General features: G+C 40.2%; 1 protein-coding gene across 47 annotated transcripts in view; it reads left to right on the top strand.

Annotated features, from left to right (window-relative positions):
• Nucleotides 1–23,156, top strand: part of BMP4 (bone morphogenetic protein 4) — a 348,264-nt gene that overhangs the window by 97,413 nt on the left and 227,695 nt on the right. For 40 of the 47 annotated variants that reach the window (XR_007412341.1, XR_007412338.1, XR_007412336.1 and 37 more), the window contains one exon: nucleotides 7,219–7,338. The exons of the other annotated variants lie outside the window; for them this stretch is intronic. The gene's annotated coding sequence lies outside the window, so the exon portion shown is untranslated. The remainder of the gene's footprint in view (nucleotides 1–7,218; nucleotides 7,339–23,156) is intronic. 47 annotated transcript variants of the gene reach the window in all.

Raw genomic sequence — 23,156 nt, 5'->3', positions numbered from 1 at the left:
CATGCAACAATATCTCACAAAGAAAATACTGAGTGAAAGAAGCCAGCTAGAAAAGAACACTTAATAAATGATTTCACTTTTATGCATTTCAGAAACAGGCAAAACTAAGCTTTAGTTTTAGAACTCAAGATAATAGTTTACCTCTGGATGGGTAATGAAGTACCATTAATATTTTATTTCCTGATCTGAGTGCTGGTTACACGTGTGTAGTTAGTTTTTGAAAAAATATCAGCTGTGTATTAATGATTTGTGTACTTCTCTGTGCATAGATAATACTCTAGTAAAATGTTTTAAAAAGTAATATTAAGAAATATTAAGAAAATTGCAAAAACCCTCTGCTATCTTGCCTCTTTCACTGGAATGATTTTCTGGCCACACCTGGGCCACTTCTGCATGGAACTATTAACCTCATGGTGAACGGATCCAGTAGGGGACAGGCAAGAAAACAAGGGGTTGGGATTGAGTTCTAGGGATTCAGGAGCCAGTCTTGTGAACACAGCACATTTAAGGTGATATTTCTCCTACACTAGGCCAAGAATGCTTTCTGGGTATGAAATTGTTCATATAGCACCAGAACTGCCCTCACAAACATGTAACTGTACACTTTTTTCAGGACCAAGGGTTTTTTCCCCCAAGCTCTTTGCCCTACATCCATCTACATAATATAATTTTGAAATTGATGGTTTGAATCTGGCTTCTCTGTCGATGTCTTTATCCCTCTGTATTAGGCAAACAGCATTCTGAATTTCATTGATCTTATCAAAATCTGGAAAGGCTCTGCACTCATTCCTGAATCCACTAGTGTGAATTAAACCCGAGTGTCATTTTTCCCTGGTATGTTCTCATCTTACTTCATTCCACTGAGTTCTCCTATCAGTATCTTCCCAGAATTGTCATGATTTCAGCACTGAAAGGCTTGTATCCTGAGAAACTCTCCCGATGGGGAAACTAGGATGGTTGGCCACCCTACTCCTGTCGGACAGGGCCACTCTGACTGGCCAGTTTTGACCCCTTCCTGGCCTGGCTCTTGAGATTTGGTCAAACAAGGTATGAACAAAACTCAATAGAAATAGGACCTTGAAAGTACTTTTTGTTTGAGAAGTGGGCCTTTGGAATCCCTGATTTTGGGTTATAAGATATGGATATGATTCCCAGCTATGTATTTACTTGCTATGTGACCTTGAGGATGTCACTTTTCTTTTCTGAGACTCATCTGGTCTGTGGATAAAAAAAATGTCCTACCAAGCAAAATTGTATGACTTTGATAAGATAAGGCATGTAAAAGTGCTTGGTTCACAGTAGATGCTCATGTTGTTCTCATTCTTCTAAACTCCTATATATATGTTTATACTTTTTGGTGACAATTCTCTCCATTGCAAGGTAGTATGGAAGAAGCTTTAAAATTAGTTATCTCAGGACATCTGGGTGGCTCAGCAGTTGAGCGCCTGCCTTCAGCCCAGGGCCTGATCCTGGAGTCCCAGGATCGAGTCCCACGTTGGGCTCCCTGCCTGGAGCCTGCTTCTCCCTCTGCCTGTGTCTGTGCCTCTCTCTCTGTGTCTGTCATGAATAAATAAAATCTTAAAAATAAAATAAATAAAATAAAATAAAATTAATTATCCCTAGGTTCAAATTCTGGTTTGGTCACTTTCAAATTATGGCCCTCAGGGAAGTTAACTTTTGAGAGCCTTGGTTTCCTGACTTACAAAATGGAAATAATAAATTCTTTTTAAAAAATATAGTATATGCAGATATTGCGGTTGCTTTTGGTAGCCTGTCCATCCCTGGTTAGCCCATCTCTCATTTCTCCTGCAGTTCTGGTTTCCTAGGAACTGAGAATCACATTGCCAGTACCCCTTGCTGTTTAGCTTCTAGTGTTATTTAGACTACACTAATACAAACAGAAAATGAGATATATGGAATTTCAATTGGAGTCAGGTACTAAATTATCATATGCTATGATTGAGGATAACAATCTGTAAGAGCTTGAACTTTGAGACAGAACACAGATTTAAAAAGAAGAGAGAGTCAAATGAGTTTGCTATATCTGCATTTTCCATTTGGGCGTTTTCAATTTACTTAGCAGTAGAATGCAATGTATTAACCTATCAAATACCCATCAATATTTATCTCTATCTTCAGAACTTCGTGACTTAGTAGGTCATGAAAATCTATCTAGTACACACATTCAAACATTTACTTCAAAGAATGTAGCTTAGAATTCATTTCTGTTATAAGTCCTAGAGCATTACATTGTTTTGTGGGATCTTAATGATGTTCTGATTCTTTTACTCCTAAATAGATTATTTAAGTGTTCAAGGCATTATGTGTGATATAAACTTGAAAAAGATACAATTTGCGCCTCTAAAGAGCTATAGCTTAAAGGAGATGAAAAGCTAAATGCAGAAATAATTTTGTTGAGTGCCCATATGACATGCACATTATATGTACCATCTCTAATCACCCTTCCATACACAAAACATATGTAAAAGTTCCTTTTAAAACAGACACCAAGAATTTGAGGTGGCTTAAAATTTTATTTAAACCTTGAAGTAGATTATAAAAAAATATGCAAAGTAACAACTATATATAGTTAAAGGAGTCCAAGGAAAGGTAAATAGAGCTAGTTTGTGATAAAATAGTTCATAGGAATATATCCCATGTAGTTCTGTGAAGCTGCTTGACATGAATTGAATATTTGACTTTGAGTTTCCTAAAGACCAATGTAAGAAAGAAAAACAGGCATAGTTTCAGGAGTTGGATCCTAGAGATAGGATTGAATCAATGGAGAAGCATAGTTTTTCTGGAGACCTGGAAGCAAATCATACTGTAGGTCTTCATTAAGACCACACTCTAGGGACGCCTGGGTGGCTCAGCGGTTGGGCGTCTGTCTGCCTTTGGCTCCAGGCGTGATCCTGGAGTTCTGGAATTGAGTCCCACATTGGACTCCCTGCATGGAGCCTGCTTCTCCCTCTGCCTGTGTCTCTGCCTCTCTCTCTCTCTCTCTGTGTGTCTCTCATGAATAAATTAAAAAAAAAAAAAAGACCACACTATAAAGTAGGGGCCATTATGTCAGATGGCATCCTTACAGTAAAAACTGTGGATAGCTGTTATATGGCTGTTTTTTATAATGTCCCTCAGTATGAGTCTAAGACAAAAGCTCATCTTAGCAAAATGAACAGAAAATAAATATTTGTTGTCCTTCAAACAATTCTCTATAAACATAATTTTTAAAAAAAGATTTTATTTATTTATTCATGAGAGAGAGAGAGAGAGAGGCAGAGACACAGGCAGAGGGAGAAGCAGGCTCCATGCAGGGAGCCCGATGTGGGACTCGATCCCCAGACTCCAGGATCACGCCCTGGACCAAGGCAGGCGCTAAACCACTGAGCCACCCAGGGATGTCCTATAAACATAATTTTTAAACAATATTTTATATTTGGTTTATTTGAATCAGGATCCTTGCATTGCATTTGGTGGAGGTTTTTACATCTCTTTTAATCTATAACTGTTTCCATTCCCTGTGTTTTCCTCCTTGTCATTTAGTTTTTGAAGAAACAGTTCATTTGTCCTATTCAATGCCCTACATTCAGCATTTGGTTGATTGTTTGCTTGTGGTTTCACTGAATTTTAAGTAGCAATTATTCTATTAACATAATTGAAAATTTTATTTAGCTTTTTTTCAAATTTATCTAGTCATTTTATCTGTTTTTAGGTAGTCTCTGCCTCCTTATTTATAGCTTTTTTCATTATTTAAAAATATTAAATGCACTTATCTTTCATTCAGAATCTGATAATATCACTATCTGAAACCTTTATGGGTCTGTTCTATTATTTGTTGTTCCCAATGACTCTTGTTTGTCTCCTGGTAGATTGTGTGATTTTTTTGATTGTGAATTCATATAAGTTTGTATTTTTGGCATTATCTCTGAGGGCGCTCCATGAGACTTGGGTGGAGAGTTTGTTTCTTTAGGTAGATTTTCTTTTTTCTTAAGTAGACTCCATGCCCAGCATGGAGCCATTGTGTGGCTTGAACTCACGACCCTGAGATCAAGACCTGAACTAAAATGGAGTTGGACACTCAACCAACTGAGCCACCCAGGTGCCCCTCCCTAGGTGGATTTTCAATCTTGTTTATCACATGCCTGGGGGCTCCATGGATCTGGGTCCATCTTAAATGAAATTCTCCTCTAGGTTTTTAGGGCCACATACATAGTGTGATTTCTAGCCCTGAATACCTGTGCATGGCCAATTTGGGTTTTTGAAATCTGAGTCTGAATCCAAGCTTGCTATGATCTTTAGATGCCATATTTGAACAGCCCCACTGTCTTCAGTAAGTGTCAACTTTTCTTACCTTATTTATCTCAACTACCTCTAACCCTGGCCCTCTCAACCTCAAACATCCAGCTCCACTTTGGGTACCAGTCATTAGATATACCCCCAGCTCCTCTGCTAGCCTGGGGTTACTGAAGTAACAGCATGCCTATGGCCAAACCTCCTTGAGCTGTGACAAAAGTGATATTTGTGAAAAAGAAAAGTATTGGCACAAAGCCCTCCTGGAAAAATTCAGCCAAAGAATCTCTCTCCTTTGAATTATTTGTATTCCTCTATGACACTTATTTACCTTCCCCTTTTTGCTGTAGTTATTTAATAGATGTTTTGTCTTCATTCCTAGAAAATTAGCTACTTAAAGGTAATAAATGTAATTGGAGTCAAAAGACCTGTGTTCAAAACCTGACGCTATCATATTCTAGTTATGTGACTTTGGGCAAGTTACTTTAACATCTATGCCTCAATGTTTTCCCCTATCAACTGAGTTTAATAGCCAATTCTTTATCAAAAAACTTTGGGACCACTTATGTCTAGGAACTTAGAGGTTTTTTTCCAGATTTTGTCTGAATAGAAGTAATGTAGTACACACATTATATATTATGGAATATCCCAGAAGTTCCTTGCAATCAAACATCCTATTTCTGTGATGACACATACAAGCATTTATAGTAGATGGATTAAATAATAATTGTAATTATATTCTTATAATTTCATTCACGCCAGTTTTTGTCACCAAAAGAGTTAAAAAATAACTTAGTTTTTAGAGATTTGGGTTTTGTAATTGCAGATAAAGGACTGTGGACCTGTATCACTTGTCGCACAGAGGTGGTGTTAAAAGGATTAAATACGATAATATAAATTAGATTTCCCAGTATGGAGTCCAGTATATATGTAGTAAACTTACAAAATTTCATGTGAAGCTGATTTTTAATTACCTAATGAATATTTATTTATGTTGTTCATGTGGAGGATGGTGATAGGAATTTTTATGTGAATGATAAAAACTTTCTAGTCTGGGCTTTCCTTCTTTGGAGATTTCTTAGAAGGCACCAGCGGCCACCTGGTTCTTCTGATCACAACAAAGATGTGATTTCTTTTACATGTGTAAGTCAGTAGTGGGTGACCTACAAATTTGAGTGATCTGGAATGTTAGGATTGGAAAGGGCTTCAGAGACCAATGGCCTGTGAATGTGGACTGCTTTCCAAGGAGGTTATCAGTATTGCCATTTATTCTCTTAATTTTATAATTAAGGAAATCAAATTCTTAAGTGGAGAGAGATGTAAACTTGATTTGCCCAACATATACAGATAGAGAAGGGCTGAATATCACATGGAAGAGAGGAATTCTTTTCACAAATGTACTATGGTGACTATCTCTCTTCACTGAGAACTACTTTCAGGAAAAAATAGAAAATTGTCCCACTCTTGGAGTTATTCACTTGGTAAAAAAGGATTGCATTTATGGTTTTAAATATGTCCAGTCTTTAAATACTGCATACTTAGTTGTATTATTAACCTAAATATTTGGTAGCTGTAGTACATTCATTCATTTGACAAATATTTGAGTTCTTACTTGCATCAGAACTTGTTCTGTCTCTTGGGAGAAAGAGTGAACAAAAAGAAAGATTTGCTCTAATGGATCTTATGTGGGTGGAGAGGGAGAAATAGAAAAAAATCAGATGAACAAATAAACAGACTAGGTAATGTTATTTCCTGGCAAGTGGCATGAAGACCATCTGTCAGGATGGGTGAAAGAGACTGACTGGGGCTGGATGGGCTTTTCTTCACTTTGATCAGTTAGGGAAGACCACTGTGAATGGTGATATTTGGGTGACATCTGAGTGCTACCCAAAGAAGGATTCAGCTATTTGGAAAAAGAGCATTGAAAGATGAGGGGACAGAAATCACAAAGTCCTAAAGCCAGAGGGAGCTTGGGATGCCAAGCAACATGGAAACATGGGGGCCAGTGTGGCTGGAGAGAGTGGTTCAGAGGAAGACAGTGGTCTAGTCACCCAAGGCTCATAGGCCATAAGAAGGAGTGTACAGGAAACAGTTGGGGGATTTAGGGTCTAGGAGCCACGTCAGGAAAGTAAGGCACAAAATTCCAGGGGGTGCCAAAATATTCAATAATTGAGATAAATTATATGTTTAAAAAATGGAAATGGATGCAAAAATCCATGATGAACAAAATATCACATTTTTAAATAAAGACAGGGTCTGACCTTGCACATAACTGATGCTGAGTTCCTTATCCTTCTTGCCCTGGTCCTGGGCCAGCCTGGGGGTGAGATTGACCTGATTTATGTCTCAGAAAGATCACCCTGAGGCTCTGTGGAGTGGCTGCCAGGAGCTCAGGGCACAGGGGAGAGCAGGATGGAGCCTGTGGTGATAGCGCAGTGAAAAGAAGGTGCAGTAAGAGATAGGGTGAGAGAGCCAGATGGATTCCAGATATTTTTGAAGGAGAGACCTCAAGACTTGCTGAACCTAATTATAATATTGAGCTCTATTATTACAACTGGTTTTTAATTTCTTTTTTGTGCTTCTGCCATCTGTGCTTCTATGTTTTGCTTTGTGATGTGGGGAGTTGACAGAGAATCTGTGCTTGTGGGCCAACAGCAGTGTCCTCACTTTTGCATGCTTTGCCTAACGAAACCAATGTTGACTCTTTGTACGTCTTGGTCCTTGGTCTTCAGCACAGCTTCTGAGTTCTGTGCTGACATTGGCTTCATCCTTTAGATCAGGGCAGCCAATGGCTTTTCCTTTGAGGCTTCAGATTCTCCTTGGGGCCCTGGGTGGTGTTCACAGTAAAGCCACCTGAAGCCAGAGCATGCTTGGAACTTTGGGGACTGATTATCTCTTGTTTCATATTCTGTGCATCCTTCCTCACAGGGTAAGAGGCAAGTGCTTAGACCAGACACCTCCTCCTGGCCCTTCCTCAAACTCTCACTCCATGGAAAAAACCTGTTCCTTCCTTACCCTCTTATGGAAGCTACTATCCTTACCCTTTGGGTAAGTACATGGCTAGTACACGGTGGAGTAGAGATTCCACTGGGTTCTCCACTGCAGCAAAACTTTTACTTTAGGATGTGGGTTTTCACTGAAATTTTACCTCTATTAAAATGGACTCTTTAAACATGAGTTAGGCAATAGACAATGCATTCAGTGATAATGGGTCATGTTAACAATAACAGAACAGTTCTCTTTTTTGGTAGAGTTAGGAAATAAGAGGCCCATCTTTTTGGGTGGCTGAAAAATGTCTGAGGTGGAGTAAAATGAAAATAGCATATTTTACATGATTATTTAAATTTTTAACAATGTCTCTAGCTTCTAATTAGCTTGAAATTGAAGGCCTTGTAGCCTTCACTACCTCCTTCTAGGAAATTCCTCCTTCCAGAAGGAGAGAGAAGACCAACAAAGAGCCACAGGCAGATGTGTTTTCCAGCACACTGTCTGGGATGCATTTTCGTGAGTAGTTCCTGATATTTATGTGAAAAGGAGTATGACTGGGTCGCTCTTCTTGTTGAGTTTTGCCAGAGGTCACCCTCACAAAAATCAGAAGAAATGGGGTGTGTAGGAATTTGGGGCTGGTAAGTTATTTATTTACTTAACCATGTTTTAAAGGCTGAAGAGTCTTCCATAAAGTCTGTGGAATGCATTGTCATAAGAGGTTGGTGAGCCAAGTTCTGTGGCTGCATTTTCCAAAGGGTCAGGTCGTTTTGTGACCAGTGATAGTCATAGTTATAATTAAACCTCAGGCTTGGGTAGGTCTTGAATTTGGGGGACAAAGTGGGGAAGAAATGGTTACCACCCTTGTCTCCTCAAACCCAACCTCTGAATCCCAAACGATACCCCCAGCCACATATATGCTTTGGAATAGAGGCATTGTAGTGAGAGAAAACCATTACAGAAGAGTTATGAAGACACACAACAGAGGAAGTTTAGAGGATGAGTCTGCTCCTCTTCAAGTAGAATCCCATGTTGCCCTCAACAAGAGACCTGGAATGCTGGTAGTACCTGAAGAAGGAAGACAATTATAGTGATGGGATCCTGGAACTGACAGGTGCTAGGGCAGTAGAGATTACAGAGAGATCCCCCCAATAAAAGCAAAAAGCAAAACCCAAAAAAACCATGTGAAACTTGACATATGTTCATTTTTTTGGTAGACATAACATATCCTCAGGGTATCTGCTCTATAATACGCACCCATTCTGGAGGTTCATCTTATTTACTCCTTACAGCCAGCCACTGAGGAAAGGGCTGTCATTGTCCATGTCTCAGACTATGGAAACTGAGGCTCAGAGAGTTTAAGTCAATCGCCAGGATCAGATAGCTGATTTACTTTTACACCTACAGTTTGAATTATGATGTTAGCTAGCCTCCAAGAACAAAAATGCAGAAAGAGACAGTCATCAAATAACACACTAAATTATCCTACAACCTAGGAGTAACTCTTGTAACAACTTGGATTTAATAGATATGGAAAAGGAAAACCAGCCTGCTTAAGTGGCTTGCTTAGCATTCTGGTTTTGTCATTGTTGTTTCACAGAGCACTTTCCATGGTTAAGTGTGTAATGATTTGGGTAATACTTGTCTACCCCAGTAGGCAATACATTCTGTGAGTGAGGGGATTGTTTCTATTTGCTCATCTCTGCATCCCCAGGGCCTGGTTTGTAGTGGGTTTGCTTCAACATTTCCAAATGAATAAATGAATGGACAGAGCTAAGTTGTGGCAGGTCCAGCATTTTTCCTGCCTTCTTCTAAGTTTTGTGACAGGAATTGGTTTTCCTTTGATCTCTGGGAATAGAGAAGTGTCATAATCTTGTCCCCCCAGGGAGCTTGACCTCCTGATGACATCTTCAAGGCTGCAGTGAAATGTTGCTGGAATATCAGGTGTGTAATGCCCCATCTCTCCTATCCTCATCACTGAGCAAAAAAAAAACCCTTCCAGGTGGAAGCCCCTGGGCCCCAGAAGGCAGAATCTGGATCCCCTCTTGGAGCTTCAATGAATAACTGAAGGGATGTTGGCAGCCATGGGCCAATTGTGGAGGGGCCTGCCGGCTGGTAGGAGTACATAATGAATGTGGACATGTGGTGGAAATGGTCGTGTGCAGGAATCCTCATTTAGAAGGGCTCCCCTGATGTGATATTCCTTATTGCAATGTGACTTAGGCCACATATTGGAATTTTCAAGAGAATCCAAGAAAAACAGGGAGGAAAATAAAATGTTCCTATTGGGAATACCCTCTGGAATTGAAGAATAGATGTGATTCTCTGGTTTCTAGACAAAATAATTCGGTATGATGATATTTTATGGAGAAGCATCTATCTCCCAGAGCAAAAAGAATGGAAAAGTATTCTCTAATAAATCTATTGTGCCCTGGTTAGCATACAGCCAGACTTCAAGGGAACCTTACACTGAGGATTTCAGTGCAATTAATTACATAAGTACCAAGACATGTAGTCTCCCCCCCCAGACTAAAAGGTCTCTGGAACAATTAGGAGACTGTGGCCCCCTTGCCCCCTTGTCATGCACATTAATGTCACAGGCCTCAGCAGAGGACTTGGGGTGCTTTGATGCCCAATGTGCTCAATTTGGTTTTAGAGATGTCCAATCCCTTGTACCTAAGCACATGTCCTAAACAAACAAATAGCATTGGCACAGAATTCTCTAGCAGGCTGTTGAGACTTAATTACCTCAACTCAGTGGTCTTCCCACTGTTGAGAGCCTCCCAGATACTTGGCAGCATTAACATTCCTGGGATTGTATTTGGCCAGCCTTTGTAAAGGAGTTGAATACCACCTCATTAGCTCAGGCTCGTGGGGCATTTGTGTCTCCAACAACAGTTTAATTATGGACATTGTTTACTAATCAGTATTACAGTGACAGACTAGAGGGCTAATCTGAAGATGAACACAATAGCTTGCTTTCTTTTTATTCTTTCAGCCAGTGAATGTAAGAGTTAAACAAACCTGTTTTTGTAGCCCTTGTTTTCCATAATAAGATTGAGGGGACACATTCTGAGGCAGGTCAGGGTTTCTACCTCTCTCTTCTTCAGTTTAACTTGAATTTAGCCTGCTATGTCCCACAGAGAGAAATGCCGGCTTTGGAAATGTGGTTGGTTGGATGACTGGAAGATGTGGGGAGACTGGCTAGTTAGGATAATTGAATTTAGGGAACTTTGTCTGGAATCTTTGTCAGCTGCCATGAAAGTCTCTTCTCAGAGGATTTTTGAAATCCTGAGAGGTGAATTTTTCAGAAATTTGAAAACTGAATTAAAGATTTCCCTTTATGCACGTTTTCTTTGTCACGTCTGTAATTGAAGATTCAGCATGTTTCTACTTCACAATTTGGGAACTGTGAGCAGGAAGTATTGTGAAAACATTCCTTATTGGGGAGAAAAGTGGGTCATTCTCAGACTCTGGAACTTGGAGATCGATTCTGAGACATTTGTATGAAAGTGTTTCTGTCATTAGTTTTGATTAATTAAGGAAATAGCCTTGAGCACTGAAAGGCTTAATCCCTCCAACGTCTCAAATATTGGAGCAAGGCAGCAGTTGGAGGATTCAACTTTCCAGAGCCAGATTTGTCCCCAGAACAGAAGGTGAGGGAGGAACGTGGGTGACAGCAGTGAGCTCAGGCAGGATCTTGAAGCCAGGTCTGGGATTGTCTTGAACCTCACGCTGACTGGGTGGCAGGCTCCTGGAGGTGGATGAACAATTCAAGAAGCAGCAGATCTACTTTATTGCATAGATGTAGGCAGAAGCCTGGGCCCCAAGCCCGCCAGGAATATGCCTGTGTTTCAAATAAGCCTTGGCTATATTGTCACTTGGGGGGCGGGGGCAGGGATTCTCCACTAACTGAAAAAGGAAGTGGCCATGAAAATCCCTTTGCTCTTTACTACGATTAGTGACCAAGAGTCTTTCACATGGTGCTGGAGACCTTGAATATTTGCATGACTGGGCAAAGGGTGAGCAAGTTGGCAACCTAAGAGCCGCACCAACTGGTTGATGGGGGTTGTTTGCCCTGATACACATTATTTTTATGTTTTCAACTGAATTGGGAACTAACATAAAAATATTGAGATTTCACATGAAAATCTATAGTTCTGTCTTTTCTTGAATCATTGAAGTCTCTGAGAACAGGGCCAGCATGCCCACAAGGGGATAACTATCTGTGGTCACAGCTGCACACCTCCCAATCCTGAAAGGTCTGGATGTGTGCTCTCCTGTCCCCAGAGCCTCCCCAGCAATTCAGCCTTGCTCACTGAGGTCCCTGCCTGGCCCCAGACACACGATATACAAGAGAGGATTTGTGAACCCAGGAGGCCCTCTTACACAGGTGTTGGCTGTTAACATTTGGAAGAAGTCCTTTCTGGTTAGAATTTCCTTGCCTCTTTCAGAATATGATACTTTGGTGTCAATGTCCATTAAGTTTCATACCTTAGTGACTAGTATGAATTATCTTGTTAGATGGAACTCAAGAGTAGGAGAAGTGTCTATAAGGGGGAAAAAGAGGAGGAAGAAGGCTCAAGGGAGGGCACTTTGATCACTTGGTGTCTGGATTGAGGACAAGGAATGGGTTGAAACACAAGAGAGCTGATTCCTCCACATCCATTTGTTTGAGCCTGATCCCAGGCAAGTGAGTAAGAAGAAAGTTGTCTTGAGGCCTGATGTAGACTTAATGTTTGTGTCCCCTCAGAATCCATGTGTTGAAATCTAATCTATGGGGTGATGGTAGTCGGGGGTTAGGCCTTTGGGAGGTGGTTATGTCTTGAGGGTGGAGCCTCAAGACCTAATGGAATGGAATTAGTGCCTTTATAAGAGAACCCAAAGAACTCCCTTGCCCCTTGCATCGTGTGAGGACGCAGCTAGAAGATGGCTGTCTGTGAACCAGGAAGTTGACCCTTACCGGGCATGGAATCTGCCAGTGTCTTGATCATTGACTTCTTAGTGCAGGGACCTGTGAGACGTAAGCGTCTGTTGTTTTTAAGCCACCCAGTCTGTGGTATTCTGCTATAGCCCCCCAAGACTAAGGTAAGACCCACTGAGGCCCTAATCCCTCCTGTTAACAATGATACTGGAAATGTTTTTCTTTCTAAGGTTTCTGGAGTATTTTGAGAGGACGGAGAGAGTTACATGGTGACTATAAAGGAAACAATTATGCAGACAGTTTTGAGCATTATATAAATCACCTCTATTGGTCATTATATGAGTATTATAATTGCACTGTATAAGTATTATGATGTATTATATTTGGTCATTATATAAGTCACCTTTATTTAGCCACTGAAAAGAGCAAAGATGACTATTTTCACTTCATTTTCTCTTAACTCTCCATCCAGGAGAAGCACTAAAGGTGTTAGAGTGGTCAGAAGCAGAGAGCCAGAATAGGGAGGGGGAAAAGGGAAGGGCTTGCACAGTCCCTGCAGTCCCTGCCTCTGCATCCTGGGCCACTGGCCCTGCTGAGCAGTCACAGGGCCTTGCCCCATTGCTCTGTCTGCCAGAATCCCCCAAAACTGTGTTTGTCCCACTTACAATAACTAGTCGCAGAATTTCTTATTTGATACTGCCAATCCACATGGTGTGATTCAGCTTCTTAGAAGAATAAATCAACATTTTCAAACCTGCTTGGATTTATTTTAAATAGCCTCTCTCCACTAACAATGGCCCGCAGTGTGATTTGGCCCGGTGCTAGGATGGTGGCTCCATTTTGGAGACATATTTGCCTTTGAAATAACATGGCTGCGAGGAAATGCACCTCTTTGTTGGCCACACACGTGTTTTCTTAGGAAATTGAAAGGACTTCTCTCTGAGTCACCTTAGCTGCTCTTCTGAGTCATTTCTGAGACTCAGGGAGAAAAGGAGGACAGAGAAGCAGGCAGCAGAAAGGCCTGGGCAGGCTGCAGCCTCACCACTGGGACCTACCTACTGCTCTGGCCTGCTTTGACCTGGTGATGTGTGCCCAGACCTCCTCTGGCCTCGAGGAAACTCCTGGAAGATGTTCACCCTATCTACAGAAGGGAGTAGACAGATTTTCTACCGGGCAAGTGTGTTTAGGTGTGTCCTATATTGTAGCTTTGCACAAAAAGCATTGTAGCTTTTCTAAGACCACCAGACCTGACCCTACCTCTTTGAGTTTGGTCCCAGGTGGATGTGGCCTTCTCCCGCAGCACTTATATCCTCTGCCACCAGCACAGAAGGCTGCCTGCACCCCCTTGCTTGTCCATGAGGTGTCATGGATTTGGGGCTCCATGAATCCTAGCAGAACTGGTACCCTATCCTTCTTCCCTCTTTTCTTGTGATTCGGAAGCCCCCACAGTCCCCGAGAGACCTTTTGCCTCTCCATCTGACAACTGCTCAGGCATATTTCAAAAGTGTAGACTACTTGGTAAGATTTCTCTTACCAAATGTGCATTTCGAGTTGTGTGGTTCCCTGGAATGAGAGTAAGTGCATTCTGAGTTTTGCATCACTATTCCTTAGTTTGGTGAACTTGGGCAAATTAACCATTCTCATATGATGGAGACTCTAATAGTGGTAACTATGGCTTGCTTCACTCATTTACAGAACTTTACTTCTTAGGGCTATTGTGGGAATTAAATGACATTGTTTCTGTAAAGTACTTGGGTACCAAATGGGTAAAGTAGGTAAAGTAAGTGGGTAGAGTTATGGGTACGGAACATCTGTTGAGTATTTAGTAAGTGCTCCTATTGCTGTATCTTCGTGGATATGGAAGCTGAAATGTGTACTGTTAAACATCCTGGGATATGATTCATCGAGAAACTTCATAGCTGCTGTGAATGTCTGAACCTTCGAAATTGGGCCTGGGTGAGAGTCTTTCCGGCAAGTGTCTCATGCCGACCTCATGCTGGTCTGTAAGGGTGAAAGTTTGTTGCTGGTGGAGGGAAGAGCTTGGAGGGAGATTCCAAATCCACCAGTCAGTCTTTAGTTGGCTCGCTGAGGCTCAGCCTCAGTCTGAGGCTGCAGCAGTATTCTGACTTCTTAAATGATATGAACTGCTGCTTCTTTCTGCATCCTTGGACAAATTAAAAGCAGTGTACACACAGAACTCTTTGGTCAGTGTTCACCAGCTGAGCCAAATTCAGAGTTGAAGGCTAGACACGAAATAGCAAACAGAAGCAAGCAGACAGGCGCTCACACCTGGTTGCTAAGAATGAACAAAACAGATGCCCGGAAAGTCGGGAAGAATTTGTATGTGAATGCAGAGTCTTATGGATTTACCATTTTGACTCCAGCAGCTCCTAGAAGACTTTCAAAGTGAGGGAATGCTCCCTTAGGATTTCTGGAGCAGTCGGGCACCTGCGTGGGGAGCCACGCCCAGTGATTCCCGGGAGGACTCTGATTTATGGAGAGAGGGATTCTGAGCTCAGCTGCATTCTTGTGGCTGGGATCAAAAGGGCTTTCTTACTGACCACAGATCACATCCCAGGAATCCTCCCTAGACAGCACATTCCTGAGAACAAATGCGGCCTTGGCCGTAGCCCATGGGGTGGAGTAAGACCTGAAGGGCACATAATCCAGAGGGATGGCATTTTTAATACCCTAAGTCACAGGTTTTATGTACCCCCCAAACAAGAGAATTGTAGGTTTGGGGAAAGTTATAATCTTGCCTTCTTATCTAAGGGCAATCTGTTTAGTGGAAAATAAGCTAATCTGAATTTTCATCCTGACAAATTACTTTTTTGGGACTATGTTTCATCATCTGTGAAAAGGGTATCTTGGGTTAGAATCAGAAGGATGTTTTTAGGCATTTTGCCACAGTCCCCACCGCTCCCTATTGTATCACATATGGCTTGCTTTACTCATTTCCTCCCTGGCCCCACTAAGAATTTAAATTCTCAATCTCTGGACTGGATCATATCTAGGCCCTGTTCTTCCCTTCCTCCCATTCCCCACCTGTTACTTTCTTGAAAATCATAGTTGGGAATAGATTATAGAATATTTGTTTATATAGGTTGACTCACTCAAGATATTCCACTGTTTGCTTTTTCAGAGTCAAGAGTTGGCTTGCTCACTTGTTACAGGCAACTTGGCCCTGAAAGCTTCGGTGAAATTGTACTTTCTCCTTTGATAGGGTGAGGAGAAATGGATGAGGCAGAGAGAAGAAAGGGAAGAATGACAGCCCAGGTGGCTCAGTGGTTTTGTGCTGCCTTCAGCCCAGGGCATGATCCTGGAGACCCAGGACTGAGTCCCATGTCTGGCTCCCTGCATGGAGCCTGCTTCTCCCTCTGCCTATGTCTCTGCTTCTCTGTGTCTGTCATGAATAAATTAAAAAATATTTTAAAAAAAGAATGCTGGGCTTCCTTCTGCCAGGCAATATCATTGATGCAACTCTCAGTTGCCTACATCTTTAATGAAAAGAAGAAAAAAAGTGCTCAATATAATTAGAGCCCGCAGTCCCCTTTGGGAAAATGGGAGAGATATTGTACCCAAAATGAGCTAGCATAAGGTGGAGGAGACTGTACAGGACTCCCTTTGTTTTTATTCCATTCTTCATGAAGTCATAGTCAAGGATTTTATTTGATGAAGAAATTGTGTAATACTTGTAAATCTATAGAGACAGTACCAGTCATATTTAAAAGACTAATAATACTAATATTTAACACAAATACTAATATTTATATTTGGTTTGTAGGTTCTATTATTGGCACAGTAGCTTGAAGTTGTACTTAGGTAAGAATCCTGAACCTAACAGGAAAGTTGATGCTTTGGTTAATTACAGATTTATCTCTTCCTAATAGATTGCACACTTGATAATTATGTGGTGTTGATAACTTCTCCACAATGTAACTTTTAGTCTATGACTTTTAAAATTGTTTTTCGAAAAGCTCCTTTGCCATGACACACAATACTTGCAATTAATCTGGACTAATTTTCTTTGCCTTTCTGCCTTTTTTTCTTAAACCAGCTGTATCAGGTGAATTATATAAATATCCCAGATTAGTTTTGATTGTGTCTATTAATCTAATTGTTTATTGTTTGCTTAAATAATGTAATTGAGAGCATACTCTAAAATATAAAAGTCCCTTGCTCTAACACATGCATAGCCTCACTGCTCTAAAAGTCCTCTATGCCCTATCTATTCACCACTTCCCACCAACCCCTGGCAACGATGATATTTTTATTATCTCCTTAATTTTGCCTTTTCCAGAATATCACAGAGTTGGAATCATGCAGTATGTAGCCTTTTTAGTTTGGTTTCTTTCATTTGCATTTAAGGATCCTCTCTATCCTTTCATGACTTGATAGTTCATCTACTTTTAGCACTGAATAATATTCCATTGTTTGGATGTAGCATAGTTTACCCACTCATCTACATAAAGATATTTGGGTTGCTTCCAAGTCTTGGCAGTTGTGAATAAAGCTGCTATAAACATGCATGTGCAATTTTTGTTTGTTTGCTTAGTTGTTTTTTGTTTTTTTTGTAGACATAAGTTTTCAGTTTATTTGGGTAAAGGAGTGCAATTGCTGGATCATATGGTAAGAATATACCAAACTCTCTTCCCAAAAGACTGTACCATTTTACATTCCCACTAGCAATGAATGAGAGTTCATATTGCTTTACATCCTTGTCAGCATTTGGTATTGTCAGTGTTCCAGATTTTGGCCATTCTAATAGATGTGTAGTGATATCTCATTATTGTTTAATTTGTATTTCCCTGAAGACATATGGTATGGAACATCTTTTCATATGTTTATTTTCCATCTGTACACCTTCTCTGGTGAGGTATCTGTTAAGATCTTTGTTAATCAGGTTGCTTGTTTCTTTGTTGAATTTTAAGAGTTCTTTGGATAAAAATCTTTTATCCAATGAGTCTTTACAAATATTTTGTCCCAGTTTGCAGTTTGTCTTTGCCTTCTTTTGACATTGTCTTTCACAGAGCAGAAGTTTTTTTTTAATTTTATTTTAATGAAGTTTAGCTTAGCAATTATTTCTTTCATGGATCATGCCTTTGGTGTTGTACCTAAAAAGTTATTGCTCAACCCAAAGTCATCTAGATTTTCTCTTATGTTGTCTTCTAGGAGTTTTATAGTTTTGCATTTTATTTTTAGGTCTTTGTTCCATTTTGAGTTAATTTTTGTGAAAAATGTAGGGCCTATGTTGAGATTCTTTTTTTCTTTTTTGTGGATGTCTAGTTGCTCAAGTACCATTTGTTGAAAGGACTTTTTTTTGCACCATCGTATTGTTTTTGTTCCTTTGATCAGTTGACTATATTTATGTAGGTCTATTTCTGGGTTCCCTATGCTGATCCCTTGACCTATTTGTCTATTCTTTTGCTGATACCACACTGTCTTGATTACTATAGCTTTATAGTAAGTCTTAAAGTCCGATAATGTGAGTCCTTCAACTTTATTCTGCTCTCTTTTTTTAATATTTTATTTATTTACTCATGAGAGACAGAGAGAGAGAGAGAGAGAGAGAGGCAGAGACACAGGCAGAGGGAAAGCAGGCTCCATGCAGGGAGCCTGATGTGGGACTTGATCCCAGGTCTCCAGGATCACACCCTGGGCCCAAGGCAGGCGCCAAACCACTGAGCCACCCAGGGACCTCCTATTCTGCTCTTTCAATATTAAGTCATTATTCTGGGTCTTTTTCTTCTCTACGTAAACTTAAGAATCAGTTTGTCAATATCTACAAAATAACTTGCTGGGATTTTGATTGGGATTGCATGAAAACTACTAATCAAGTGGTGAAGAACTGATATCTTGACAATATGAATCTTCCACATATATGGGATATCTCTCTATTTAGCTATCCTTTGATTTCATTCACCGGAGTTTTGTAGTTTTACTTATATAGATCTCATGATAGTTTGTTAAAGTTATACCTAAGTATTTAATATTTTGAGTGTTAATATAAATGGTAATATGTTTTTTAACTTCAAATTCCACTTGTTCATTCCTGATATATAGGAAAGCAATTGAATTTTTGTATGCTAACATTGTACCCTATAACTTTGCTATAATCACTTATAAGCTCTAGGATTTTTTGTATGTGAACTCTTCCAAAATTTTCTACATACATGATCATGTCATCTGTGAACAAAGACATTTTATTTTTTTCTTCTCAATCTGCATGCCTTTTATTTCCTTATTGCATAGCTAGAACTTTCAGTAAGATATTGGGAAAAAGTGGTGAGAGGAAAAACATCCTTGACTTGTTCCTGATACTACTGGGAAAGCTTTGAGTTTCTTATTATTAAGTATGATGTTAGCTTTTTTCTTTGTAGATATTCTTTATCAAGTTGAGGATGATCTCTTCTATTTCTAGTTTACTTAGAGTTTTTGTCATCAATAGGTATTGGATTTTGTCAAATGCTTTTTCTGTATCTATTGATATAATTGTGTGATTTTTATTTTTTAGCCTGTTGATGTGATGGATTATATTAATCAAGTGCTGAAATAGCCTTGCACACTTGGGATAAATCTTACTTAGTTGTGGTGTATAATCCTTTTAATCCATTGTGGGATTTGAGTAATTGGTTTTTAATCCGGTGTTTCCCAAATAGATTTCACTATGGAACCCTTTGCATATAACAACTGCTAACAGTTGTGTAATAACAGGTCTGTGGCACTAATCTCTCATGAAAAAGTGGAGAGAAATGAAGAAGAGAGATGTCACCTCCTGGAAGGGTCTCTATGGTCTTCAGGGAATATGTATAGGCATTTTCAGGTACAGGTAGGAGAAAGTCAAGCATCAGAAGACATTTCTCTTGTAAAGAGGAATCTTATTTTGTGTGCTCCTCTAGGATATTTGGTTATGCTAGAACAGGCTGCCAGGAGTATATGTCCATGAGTCCTGTAGAGATGCCAAAGAGAGTCCTGGATCTCCTTCCTGACAAATGAGACCAATAAGTACAGCCCCATTACTCCCGAGAAAGCAGGATATACCCATGAAGGGGTAAAGGCAATAAGTGGGGGATACTTCCCAGTGTCATGTGGGGTGACATCACTCAAATTATCTCTTTTTGGACCAAGTTTATTCCCCCTCATCTCTCTCAATCCAGGTCTCAAGAAAACTGGTACCAAATTTCTGCAGAAAAGAAATTTTGGAAACATTATTTAAATGCACAGGAGCCCTTTTTTGGTAACTTGATGAAAAATTTTAAACCTTGTAGGAGGAAGACGCTTTCCCTAGCATAACACAGCCACCAGCCATGGCAGAAGAGTGACTTGGGTTACCCCACTTTTGGTGACTTCACCAGGCAAGGGAGTGCTAGGAGCATAGCTTTAGGTAGGAAGGGTAACACCCCTGTGAGTCATGTGGGGAGCACAGGACACAAAGAGAATAGATTCCAGTGGATAACTAAAGTGAGGAGGGGCTAAAATGTGCACAAGGAGCCCTGGTGAGACTTTGAGAAGATCCTTGAATAGGAAAGAAGGTGACTGTATAAGTCAGATCCCACAGCCACACATTTTTTCAGGTTGCCTTGAAACTGGCACACCTAGGGCAGAAGTCCCCAAATGTCATTGGTGACCAAGAAACCATGGATAACCTTTGAAAAAAAATGCCAATTTCAGGCAGCACCCCTGGAAATTCAGAATCAGCAGATATGTCCTGAATGGATTTTTAACAAGTTCCCCAGGTTGTGGGGAAGTGCATCCAGGTTGAAGGACCACTGATATGAGAGAAAATATTTCTTGAACTTAAAAATGCCTGTTGTGAAGTAAACTTGGAGAAATTAAAATATACTCTCTTAAACTCATAGGACTGTTATTACTCATAGGGCAGAAGTCTTACTTAAAAAAAAAAATCCAACAATTGCACTTAGTGAATAGTTTAAAGATCTCTTATTCATCCATTTGCCTGCAGACCTGGATCCTCCCCTTTCTTCTCTACTCCCATTCCTACCCTCATTTGTCCCTATTTGAGGACTTTTTCCTTTGCTCACCTGCCCAAGCCAGAATCCTGCTCTGATGTGTGCAGGATCTCTGCCTGTTTGAACCCTTTCTTCCAGATAATCAGAAATAAAACAATTTCCAATTTGTAATTTTTGTTTTTTGCCCTTGCTTGGATTATCTACCCTTCGATACTTTTTAAAATAATCTTACTCTGTATTTTTGAGTCATTGAACTGGAAATGGCCAGGGGCCACTCTTCTCATTTTAATAATAGCATTCATGATACTAGAGAGTTGGACTCTATCCTCAGAGGTCAATTTCATGCAAGTCTCACCAGGCAAATCCATCTGAAAGGAGATTCTAGCCAAGAGGGAACACACTGCAAATTTTACACCTCCAATCAACCTCATTTATGGTAGTTCCCTTCCAGATTTTGTCATTTACAATAGACAATTGTCTTATATTTCTGTGTTATTTTCCAGAAATTTTGCACAAGATGCTCGTGCCTCAGTTTCTTCACCTGTAAAATTGAGGCAATAATGTAATATTACACAGTCTAAACTTTTTGCAAAGAATATTGTAATGCAAGTGTGGCTGGTTCAAGTGTAACTAACCCAAAATGTGTTTATCATTTAAAATGGAAATCTGCAAAGAACAATTTGATAGTAACTGCATTTTCAATGAGCGGCTTGAGGTCACAGTTCATAAAATAGTCCTGCACCACTTGGGTCGTTTTCTGCAGAATTTGTAAACTGAAAGGATGGAATGCTCTCTGCTGTGTAAATTTTGCATCTGCTATTTCTTACAACTGCTTTCCCTAGAGCATAAGTGACCGAAGCAGCAGAGTTAGTAGAGAAAACAGGTGTGCTTGTTCAAAGGAGGAAAGTAAGTGTATTCATGAAAATGATCTTCCCAGCACCCCAGCCTCTCTCCAGGAGAGATTCACAATCCAGGCATCCCTGTGGGCACAGCCAACTGACTGGTGCAAAACTAGATTCTTACATGGATTTTCCAGCTTGTAGCTTAGCAAGTTCAGGATGGAAGATTGACTCCTGCCTGCAGGATAAGAGATGCATGCTTGTTCTTTGTGGCACTGCAGGGTTCTTTTGCTTTTAGCTTGTTGAGATTTTGCCAGTTAGAGTAGGAGAACTGTGCTTACCTGGGTACCTGCTTTCAAAACTTGAACCCAAGAGATGCTCATTCATTAGTAAGTAAGGCAGATCAGGAAAATTGTATTTTCATTACATTTCAAAGCTATTTCTTTGAGAATCTAGGGCTGTAGGGAATGGCAAACTAGTGCTAAAAGCATAAGGGATCCTAATGTTTAATCTTAAAGAGGCATAACAGACCCTCAAAAGGATGCCTATGCATTAGCAAAGGTTACATTTCATTGGTGAAGACAATAGGGCCCAGATTCTATCTAGTCTTAACATTTGCAGGTTTGGAAACTGGATTTTGTCAGTACTTAGGAACTCTTTTTTTTAATTTAAAAATTTTTTTTTTATTGGAGTTCGATTTGCCAACATATAGCATTAACACCCAGGGCTCATCCCGTCAAGTGCCCCCCTCCATGCCCCTCACCCAGTCACCCCATCCCCCCGCCCACCTCCTTTTCCACTACCCCTTGTTAATTTCCCAGAGTTAGGGGTCTGTCATGGTCTGTCACTCTCATGGATATTTCCCACTCATTTTCTCTCCTTTCCCCTTTATTCCCTTTCACTATTTTTTATATTCCCTGAATGAATGAGACCATATGATGACTATCCTTCTCCGATTGACTTATTTCACACAGCATAATACCCTCCAGTTCCATCCACGTCGAAGCAAATGGTGGGTATTCGTCGTTTCTAAGGGCTGAGTAATATTCCATTGTATACATAGACCACAGCTTCTGTATCCATTCATTTAGTACTGAAAAACATCTCATGCCCACACAACTGACGAGTGACCATTGCTTGACTTACACTGAAAAATTACCTGCCAAGTGGATAGGATACTCTTATTGGCCGGATGGAATATTTGTATTAATTCACAACAAGAGATACAACTTTCAAGGGTACCAGGCATTTATAACACCTTGCCTAACACTTCTCTCTGTAGGATGGCTACAGAGAAGCTAAAATATAATTATAAGATTGTATATTGAGCATGGACACTGCTTGTTAATACCAATACTGAGTGCATCGAGTCATATAGCCCAGCATGTCCATCTACAGTACCAGAATTCATGTCAAGCAAACTGAGTATTTGAGCGAGGGGATGAGGACCCCTTGTTCTGAAAGGGGTAGTGTTGGACGCTTCCTGTCACATTTGAATTCTCATTTTTTTTCTGTATTCTGATGACAAAATTCTTTCCTCCCTCAGTGTTTCTCGAATATATTCTATGGTTCATGAATCCTACCTTATTTGTTGGGAAAAAGGGATTTGTGGTTGAAAAATTCACCACTGCATGCCATATCTTATTTTGTGGGTTCACTATGCTTATTAGCACATTAGAAGTTCTAATGTCCTATTTAACTTTGTTTACCCCCACATTTCCTAAACTTATTTGATCAAGAAACACTTCCTTTGTAGAATATCTATTAGCATCCTGAGAAATTAGATGTTCCAGGAAATACTCTTTGGAAAATGCTAATATAGCCATGAGTGCCATAAACTGGACAACAGACAAGTTTCCTCTTTTCTTGCATTTTGTTTGGATAACATGTAGAGTTTTGTGGCTGCCTTACTGTTGGCTCCAGGTCCTGACTATAGTGACAGAAGACAGAAGAAGCAAAGGGAAGCAAAGTAAACCTAAAGAAAGACGAAATAGTCCTAGGGTGAAATAGGTTCCAGGAGGCTAGAATGGCAGGCTTCTAAACTTCTAGTCCTGCATATTTAGGGCTCTAAAGACTCTTGGGAAAGAATATTCCTTTATTGGGCTTCAACACTTTTTTTTCTTCTAGCAGATGGAGAAAAATATGACA

The sequence above is a fragment of the Canis lupus genome, chromosome 8, assembly GCF_003254725.2.
Source record: "Canis lupus dingo isolate Sandy chromosome 8, ASM325472v2, whole genome shotgun sequence".
NCBI lineage: Eukaryota > Metazoa > Chordata > Mammalia > Carnivora > Canidae > Canis > Canis lupus.
This window is presented reverse-complemented; position numbering and strand designations above follow the sequence as displayed.